The sequence below is a fragment of the Rhipicephalus sanguineus genome, chromosome 1 (genome assembly GCF_013339695.2).
Source record: "Rhipicephalus sanguineus isolate Rsan-2018 chromosome 1, BIME_Rsan_1.4, whole genome shotgun sequence".
Taxonomy (NCBI): domain Eukaryota; kingdom Metazoa; phylum Arthropoda; class Arachnida; order Ixodida; family Ixodidae; genus Rhipicephalus; species Rhipicephalus sanguineus.
This window is the reverse complement of record NC_051176.1, coordinates 107,934,651-107,943,694: the sequence shown is the minus strand read 5'-3', so window position 1 is coordinate 107,943,694 and position 9,044 is coordinate 107,934,651.

Genomic DNA, 9,044 nt, shown 5'->3' with positions numbered 1-9,044 from the left:
CATTTTGACATCACCATGATGTGACATAACGTGATATCACATGATGACGTATTCACACGACATGGTCCCTTTGCATTGCCTCCGTGATCAGTGGGCCGATCACGGAGGCAATTCAAAACTTGTGTAGCTTATGAAGCAATGCAAAACTTACGTAGCTTATGAAGGCGAAAGCCCTAGATGCCTCATCAAATGGGAAGATTGCCCGTCGGCGTCCCGCATCGGCGGCGTCAACACAAGTGATGCAAAAAATAATCGTCACGTGATGGTGTCACCATATGAAGTCATCATGACGTCACAGATCGCCAAAATATGTAGCGTCATTATGACGTCATATAATGAAGTATTCACACGTCATGGTCGCTTTGCATTGCCTCCGTGATCGGTCACGGAGGCCGTGCAAAACCGCGTTAGGGGCAGAACGCTTTTGGAGGGGGGCGCGGGAGAATCAGTACAACTACTGACAAGAACAAGAAGATGGCTTTCGCCTTATAGTCATCTTTAGCGAATGCGTAAGGGACACTGCGCGTTTTTCAATTCAACGTATCTAAACGACGACTTGCTCATCTGCAGCCCATTTTGTGGACGCTGAGCACGGGGCCGACGATCAAGAGGTCGCACGGGAGGGTTCTGAGATGGTATCGCACGTGGTAAAAAGTAGCGCCTTTTCCATCCTGTGGCAGATAAGCATCATTTGCCGGCGGGAAGCGCGCGCGAGCCATCGTCTCAGTGCGCGCTGTCTGCTACTCATCGAACATCGCAGGCCCGACGCAGTAACGAAAGTCTTCGTCGCGGAAGTGCTTGTTGCACACAAGACTCGTAGCCGATGGCTACTTGCCGGTTCTTAGCTTTACAACCGATGCTTCACGCAGTTTTTTGTCCCGCGGGTACCGGTGCAGGCTGACACTGGGCTCCGTTGCGTAAGCCCGGCACTGCGGCACCGAGCGGTAGAGCCCCATGTTCGTCGCCTTCGGAGGCAGTCACTCTATTACAATATTTTCAATTGAGCAGAAAATGCGAGAAAACTTCCGTATTTGAACAGACCGCAGCGCATGTGGTACGTGAATCTCGTTTTCAAAGCACGCGGCAGCGCTCCACAAGCAGCCGACGCGGCCGCTGAGGCCACGTGATCCTGCCAAGCACGTCACGCCGACGGTGGCGCCGGCGTTTCCAGTGGTGGGCCTCGAGGCCGATAGCCTCAAGCCGAGAGCACTGCAGAGAGTAGTGGGTGGCATGCCATCAGAAAGAACAAAACCGCAGGATGAAATATAGCGTGTTATACAATATATTAGCGGCAAATCAGAAATACAAAAGAACTATTTCATCCCGCTATGCCCGCGAGGCAGAGATAGACGGTCGCTCTGGTATGCTGTGACTCATAAAGGGCTACGCTTGCCCGCGAATAAAATGACAAAATTCAGCTCGTGTAAGCTCACGCAGCCTCTCTTATAACTAGAGACCGGATTTTAGGTGAATGCCTATTTTGTTCCTTGCGCTCCTATCGCGCCATTTTGATATGTGAGCATGAATTAGAGGTTAAGAAGGGCTTTCATAGTGTTTTTATAGTGCCTATAAATGCCTATTTTTGGCGTTCGTGCCTGAATGCTTACAAATGCCTATAAATGCCTATTTTCAAAATTGACGCTTATATGAACGCTTTTTATCCTTGAGTTTCACTACCGGGTGCTGTTTGAAACCGTTATTCACGTTACCGCGTTACATTGACTGTTTGGAACTATGAGGTTCAAAGCTAGTCCTCTAGCTCAACCAACTCCCGGAAACAACCGTTAGCAGCAGTGAAGTGGGACACGCCGGTGAGCATTCGCCGCCGCGCTGACATGGCGCGAGCGGTTGGCGAATGCGAATTCGCGGAGAGCCGTCAGCGGAAAGAAGAGTGAAGAGCAAAAAAAAAAAAAAAACACGAAAGAGAGAGAGAGAGAGAAAAGAAAAAATGTGATGTGCTCGCAGCTTTTTTTTTGTTTGTCATTTACTTTTTAAGGTCTTCACGCTGCAGTAGCGTAGCCAGAAATTTTTTCAGGGGAGAAGGTTCGACCATGCTTTATATATGTATGTTCCTGCACTCGTTTGCATGTATGCGTGTATATACACACGAAAAACTGAAAAGTGCCCCGCCACGGTGGTCTAGTGGTTATGGCGCTCGACTGCTGACCCGAAGGTCGCGGGATCGAATCCCGGCCGCGGCGGCTGCATTTTCGATGGAGGCGAAAATGTTTGAGGCCCGTGTACTTAGATTTAGGTGCAAGTTAAAGAACCCCAGGTGGTCGAAATTTCCGGAGCCCTCCACTACGGCGTCTCTCATAATCATATCGTGGTTTTGGGACGTTAAACCCCAGATATTATTATTATTGAAAAATTGAAAAGTTTCGGGGGCTGGGGGAGGGGTTGAAACTCCCGAACCTCCCCCCCCCCCCCTGGCTACGCCAATGGTTCACTGCCAGGGGAGAAATTGGCTCTACGCGATTCGACCCGGCCAATAGGAGGAATCCCTCCCTTCTGGTCTTCTAGCGATCTGGCTACCTGCTCCTGCTCTGCATGCCCTTCTCAGTCATGCTGAAAAGACACCCAGGGGTGTGTTGATTCGACAGTGGACACGCTCACCCCGTAAAACACGGGAGAGGCCGTGTTCTGCGAACCGCGTAGGACAAAGCACAATTGCACAGCTATTTTCAACTGCTGGCGCCTTTGTGCCATCTTAAGCAATAACATTTTCGTTTTCCTGTCGTAGACAGAGGTCGAGCACGTCTTCGTTTGCAATTATTTGCATTTATGCGAAAGTTTATTGTGCCTATATTTGCGATATTTGAGGCCTAAAACGTTGTTTTGCCTGCCTATTTTTGGCGCCTAAAAACGAGCTTTTTTAATTCCTAAAAATCCGGCTTCTACAAGTTATAACACCATTGGCACTAGACGATTTCGCGGACAAGTTTTTCGAGAAAGTCTTTTTGGTGGAGCAAGGAGGTCAGACCAGCTAAAGAGCCAGTGAAACGCGCCACGGAGGAACGGTTGGACAGGGACCGAGTCTCATGAAGCGTACACGCGATGTTGAGATATCGAAGGCCCACCGCGCCACCCGCAGCGTGTCAGTGAGTGGCCCGCCCAAGTGGAAATTGCATGAGCGAATCTGAGAGGGACGTGCCCCTAATTAAGCACGGCAGACGTAATGGGCGAATTAGCGACGCGGCAGACCGCTGCACGGTGCATACATCGCGAGCAGGTCTAAACAATTAGCCGCTTCGTCTGACGTTTCTGGGGCGCGCAGCGGACGTATACGCTATAGCGGGGCCCGCTCTTCATTGCTCGCGGCGGCTGCCTGAAAGGCTTGTTTAATTGGCTCTGTCTGCTGATTCGGATCATCCATTCCATTCGAATTCCGGATAGGTCGATGAGATTTCATTTTATTTCGCAATGCCGCTGCTCGTACTGATTGTAAAACGTGTCCCATATACATTGAAGCTTGCTTTTTAATAGTTTACAGAGCGCCCTGTATCACCCTAAAGTAGGCAGAGAAAATTACTTTCTCTTCGAATAACATATTAAGATCATGGAGTTGCATATCAGAGCTGCAGAGGGCCACGAAAGCGCTGCTGGGATTCCTGAAGGTAGCTGGCCTGAGCAACTGTTTCAGGCATAGCATTGAGAAATCCGATTCCGTCGGTCGTAGCAATGCACATCGGCTATTGACCTTCTATTCTTACTGTTCCTAGCATTTTCTTTTCCCCATTACAAGCTAGCAAACTAAGCTTAAGCTCCCCGTATTTACGTTATCTCATGCATCTCTCTATATGAAAACTGAACGCTTCTAGGCTTAGTGTATAAGAAGTGTCGTTAATAATGAGATAATATTAACGGGTAATTCGCTCTATTTCCCACTCAAAGTGAGATCGCTCGATCCAGTGGGGCGTCCAGGAGTTCTGTGATACAGGTTCACAACGCACCGCTTTTGTTCGGCATTATTATCTTGCTCATTATAGAACGTACATAAGTAATTGTCATTCTATGTCTTGGAGTCATAACACGTCCCCCTTATGCTGCTTCGGGCCCATGAAAAAGCTGTGTACACGCCTATTTCATTGCCGTTAACAATATTATGCGAGCTTTGGCACGTAGATTACCCGTTGCACTGAAGGGTAAGAGCGTTGATTTCCATACTTACGTTGGGGCGTTTTTCACGAGGATGGACAACTAACAACACGAACTGAACCTTACTTTCTCAAATTAAGAATCCTATAGCGGCACAAACACGGTTGCAAAATTACCGATGCTTCTGGGGGCGTAATCCCTTCTTTTTCTCAAATAATGGTCGATTAACTTGAGCAGTCGTAGTAATTCGAAATAATCTAACTGGTATATCTCGCTGTAAAGCGTTCGAACATATCTATACATTCAGGACAGAATAGTTTGCATTTCTTTTCATCCCTCTTGGCTCTCCTGTTTCGCCTTCGCTCTATAACCAAATAACCGCACAGATTACTGATGTCTCCATATAGTCGGGCAAATACTTGCGAAGCCGTAACTTTTCACGTGTTGCAAGCAAAACACTGGCAAGGTTGTTTTGAAAGACGAACTCCTTAGCCGCAGAGACGGCAAAAAGCGTAGGCCGTCCTGTTGTCGAATGATGCTGAAGGTCGCGCTTCGGTAAGACCGAAGGCTGTGTTACGAGCTCGTCGTATAGGGATGATGGACGGCCCTTTTTCTTGTTGCGGAAAGAGTCAAAAGATAGATGGACGTGCCTCTATATTCTTCGCGCTCATGCGAACAAGGCGGCACCTCCCCTTGAACTCGCCTCCATTTTGCTGAGCTCTGCAAGCACGCGAGCTGTTCGACTCAACTCCTATTGACGACGGTGCCAGTAAGCAAACTGCGATAGTTGCGTGACGGTGATTGCGTTTGAGTTCCTACGTGATTTCCTTTTTCTCCTTTTCTCGTAGCGCTAGCGTGAAACTAGGCCAGTTAAGCGCACGTTGGAGAAAAGCAGCAGTGGGACTTAAAAAAAAATGAATAAAGGTGGGCGAGGGGAGGGGGAATGTGTTTTAGTCTGTAATCTGCATCTGCCTCCATACTTACCTTATTAGATACTGCTGCAAACTATCTCCGCTCCATTTTATGTCCCTGTTCTGTAGAATTCCAAAGAGATTCGTATCTGTTAAACGCAGCTGGCCCTATAGTGTCACCTTGGCAGACGTTGCAAGTGCGCACCGGAGTGTATGTGTTTTTCTCCCGTGCGTCCCATCAGTGTTGCGCAGTGCAACATCTAACATTCTGCATTGCTATAGAGAATGATCAGAACGTTACAGTGGAGAGTGCTTCTCTATACTTCTTGGAAATGGGCGCGAAAAGACAAGGACGAAGGGAAGAAAGACACACACACTGGCGCTACTGACAACAAAAACGTTTATTTTCAATCACCAAGCCGACTGATATACCTATTTTTGCACCCGACATCCACGTGACCACTTGCATATAATGTGAAAAAACCAACAACACAACCAATAACATGACAGGGCTGAAAACTTCCTACGACTAGAGTGTACTAGAACAGGAGAGTGCTCAGAACGGCCGCAGCACCACCGTACAGAAAGTGAAGTCCAAACAGGGGCAATCCACCTGCAGCGCGGCGATCGGTAGTCTGCAATGTGTCGTCGTTTAAGAGTTGCGCGCGGCTCCGGCAAAGTGGTGCAGAGGTAGAATGCTCGCTTCCCACTCAAAAGGCCCTGGTTCGAATCGCAGTTGTAGATGGTGGGTTTTTATCCTAGTGTCACCCTTTATAGCTGTGTGGCTTTTTACTTTCTTTCTTAAAACTAGCTTCTGTTGCTACGTATTGCTACAAAAAGTAACGTAAAATGTGAAATCTTGTTTCGAGTCTCGTGTTCGCGAAAATCTCGGAGGCCATACTTTACGTTTTTATTCAATCCCGGGCGGTGGCGCTGCAAATAACTGCGCTCGCTCTCAAATTTCTTCTATTTTACCTCACATTTTGCGTTACTTTTTTGAACCAACACGTAGCAACTTAAGCTAGTTTTAAGAAACAAACGAAAACCAATACAGCTACAAAAGGTGACGCTAAGAATAAAAACCCACCATCTGCAGCTGCGATTCGAACCCGGGCCTTTTGAGTGGGAAGCGGGCATTCTACCCCTGCACCATTTCGGCGGAGCCGCGCGCATCTCTTAAACGACGACACATTGCAGACTACCGATCGCAGCGCTACAAGCGGATTGACCCTGTTTGGGCTTCACTTTTCGAAGCTCGTTCCGGACACTCCCCTGTTCTAGTACACTCCACTACGACGAAAGTGACCGCTTCTGGATCGCCGGCAACAAGACAGGCCTTAGCACATGCGCAAGTAGTCTAATTCCTTTTTACTCAACGACAGTGACGTTTTGCTAACACAACTTTCGCCGAAATAGTCTATCTGTTCAGCTTCGATTACTTATCTAGTGATTTCGGACTTACTCATGCCAACTACAACAGTCTTTTCAAAATTGGGTCGGCACGTGCATTTATGGCAGTGAAGCGCCAAAACCCATTCAAGAAGCATGACACACCAACAAGCCCGCATCGCTACCCTCGTAAATTCTCTATACTGCTGCACAGAGTGATTTTTTTTTTTACTTAGACAATGCATTTCTGGAAACCCTAGAGCGTATTGTCACGATGCCTGGCTTCACTCTGAACGTGTACTAACAAGAAGCATGGATGTTTTTTTTTTACCCTTTTATTTCCTTACGGCCACATCCGGAGAGAGTGAGGTACATAAGATAAACCCACAGTGTAACACAGATACTTTTTATACGAGCTGAGGACGCAATGTCGCGATTGTTTCCATGATGGAAAGGCAGTTGTGCAAATGAAAGGAGTCGAAATTTGAGTTAGAAAAGGTTGTCCTTTCTGTTCACACTTCGAAACGCATCTGCAGCTTTGGCTTGCATGATCTAAAACATTAACAATAATTTTTTTTCACTTTACTATATATCAGTAACAGTAACTATATACCGGTAACCTGTATCGAGAGCGTAATTGCTTGGGCATTGAAAAAAAAGTGTACTTCGACGACTCTTACAACATTTGTTCCACGGCACTCCCGCTTGTACAGATGCGGGAGCAAGGAATATTTTTTCAGGATCTCTGTGCACGTGCGTAAAGTGAATTTTGGGATCTGCGTAAAGTGAATTTTGGCGCCTCTGACGAAGCACTTCACCTGGTCTCGATATATTACACTACACATTCACATTCTTTCGTCCTCTTGCGCCTTCCAAAAGGTGTTTTCAGGTGTTTTATTTCTCAGAGGGTGCAAGAATGCAGCTCATTGACACACGGTCGTGCCGATCTCAGGAAGTACGTCCCCGCGCCTGTACTTTCCTATACAACGCGTCATTCGCTATTACCATCCAGTTGGCACGTAGTACACGCAAGAACGGGTTGTAATAACTACCCTTACGAAAATGCCAGATATGGCCCATATATGTTTTATATACGGACGTATATGATCAAATAAGGGGACATATAAAGTCATATATGGCCATATATGAATTTATATAATTATATAAAAGTGTTCATATAAGTCCATATACTGCCATAACCTGCCATATACGGCTTCACATAAGGTCATGTACTGCCATATATGGCTGTACTGATATGCATATAAGGGCACTTATAAGGCTATATAATCCCATATATGAGTGTATTTATATGCATATAAAGGGTCATATATTGCTGTATACTCCCATATATGGATGCAAATATGAATGTAAATGTGTCCAAAAATCGCCAAAAATAAGGGAACTGAAGCATTCGCTCGCTGCCTTCATAATTACTTTTTCTGTGGTGGGAGACATCTTGAAATGACTAGACACACCAATTACGCCATAATTAAACAAAATAAATTAATTAGCTTTTTAATTAGCGGAGAGACGCGGTCGAGTCAAAAGGGAGAATTGCGGTCCTTCCGGTGAAAAGACCATTGCCGCTTTGACATCTTGAGAAATCGGCCTCTGGTAATTATTGCGGAGCAATGAAATTGAACCAAATTCACTGGCGAAACCAAAACCGTAGCTCCAATGAGCGCAACTGGCAGACGACCAGAATGACGTCACTATTCACGACGGCGATTGCAGTGGTGTTAGTTCTTCTGCATTTGTTAACGTAAGTGCACCATACGTGCTCTAATTGCACACGAAATCCGCACAACCCCGAAGCGAAGTCAATTAATCGGTGGCTGGTAAAACACGCTCGCTCATTCTGGACATCTCGGAAGGGTACTAGTTGTGCTGTTCCGAGTTTCGGTTTCGCCTGCGAAATTTGTCAGATTTCATTATTCGCTAGTAATTGCCAGCGGCTGCTTTCGCAAAATCAAAAAGTGGCAACAGGCTCTTCGCAGAATTAAGGGCTGCAATTTTCCCATTTGACTGGACCACTTGTCTCCGCTAATTAAAAAGTTAAATAACCCAATTTCTTTGATTCCTGTCGTAATTTATTCCTCTGCTCAGCTTAATTTGCCACCACAAAAAAAAAAAAAGTAATTATGAAGGCAGCGTGAATATATCTCATATTTTTATTTCTGAGGATTTTCGGACACATTTCTTGAAACACCCTGAATTAGGGTGCTTATAAAGTCATATACTATGCAATGAAGCTACTTTCATTTATTCTAGCTCAATCATGCAGATATGACTTTCCAAAGAATCCATATTGCCTATTTTTGGCCTCTTGACATTGTGCCCCTCATTTTTCATCTGGTTCTTCCAGTTGTAGCATTCCTTATTTTGTAATATCTTGAACCATATTGCAGTGATAAACGAAACGTTTTCCAGCAAACAGCAGTGCCACAACAGAACAACATAATGGGTAATAGTTGGTGTATATTTGTACTTTTTTTAGTGTGCAGACAGTACATTAGTAGGAGACAGCAGTGTATTAAAATATTAAAAAAAAGAAGACGGAAGGAAGAAGTTTCAATTAACCATGAGTCGAACCCACAGACAACAGCACTACCAAGCTGTCCGCGTTGCGCGTTAAACGGCTACACC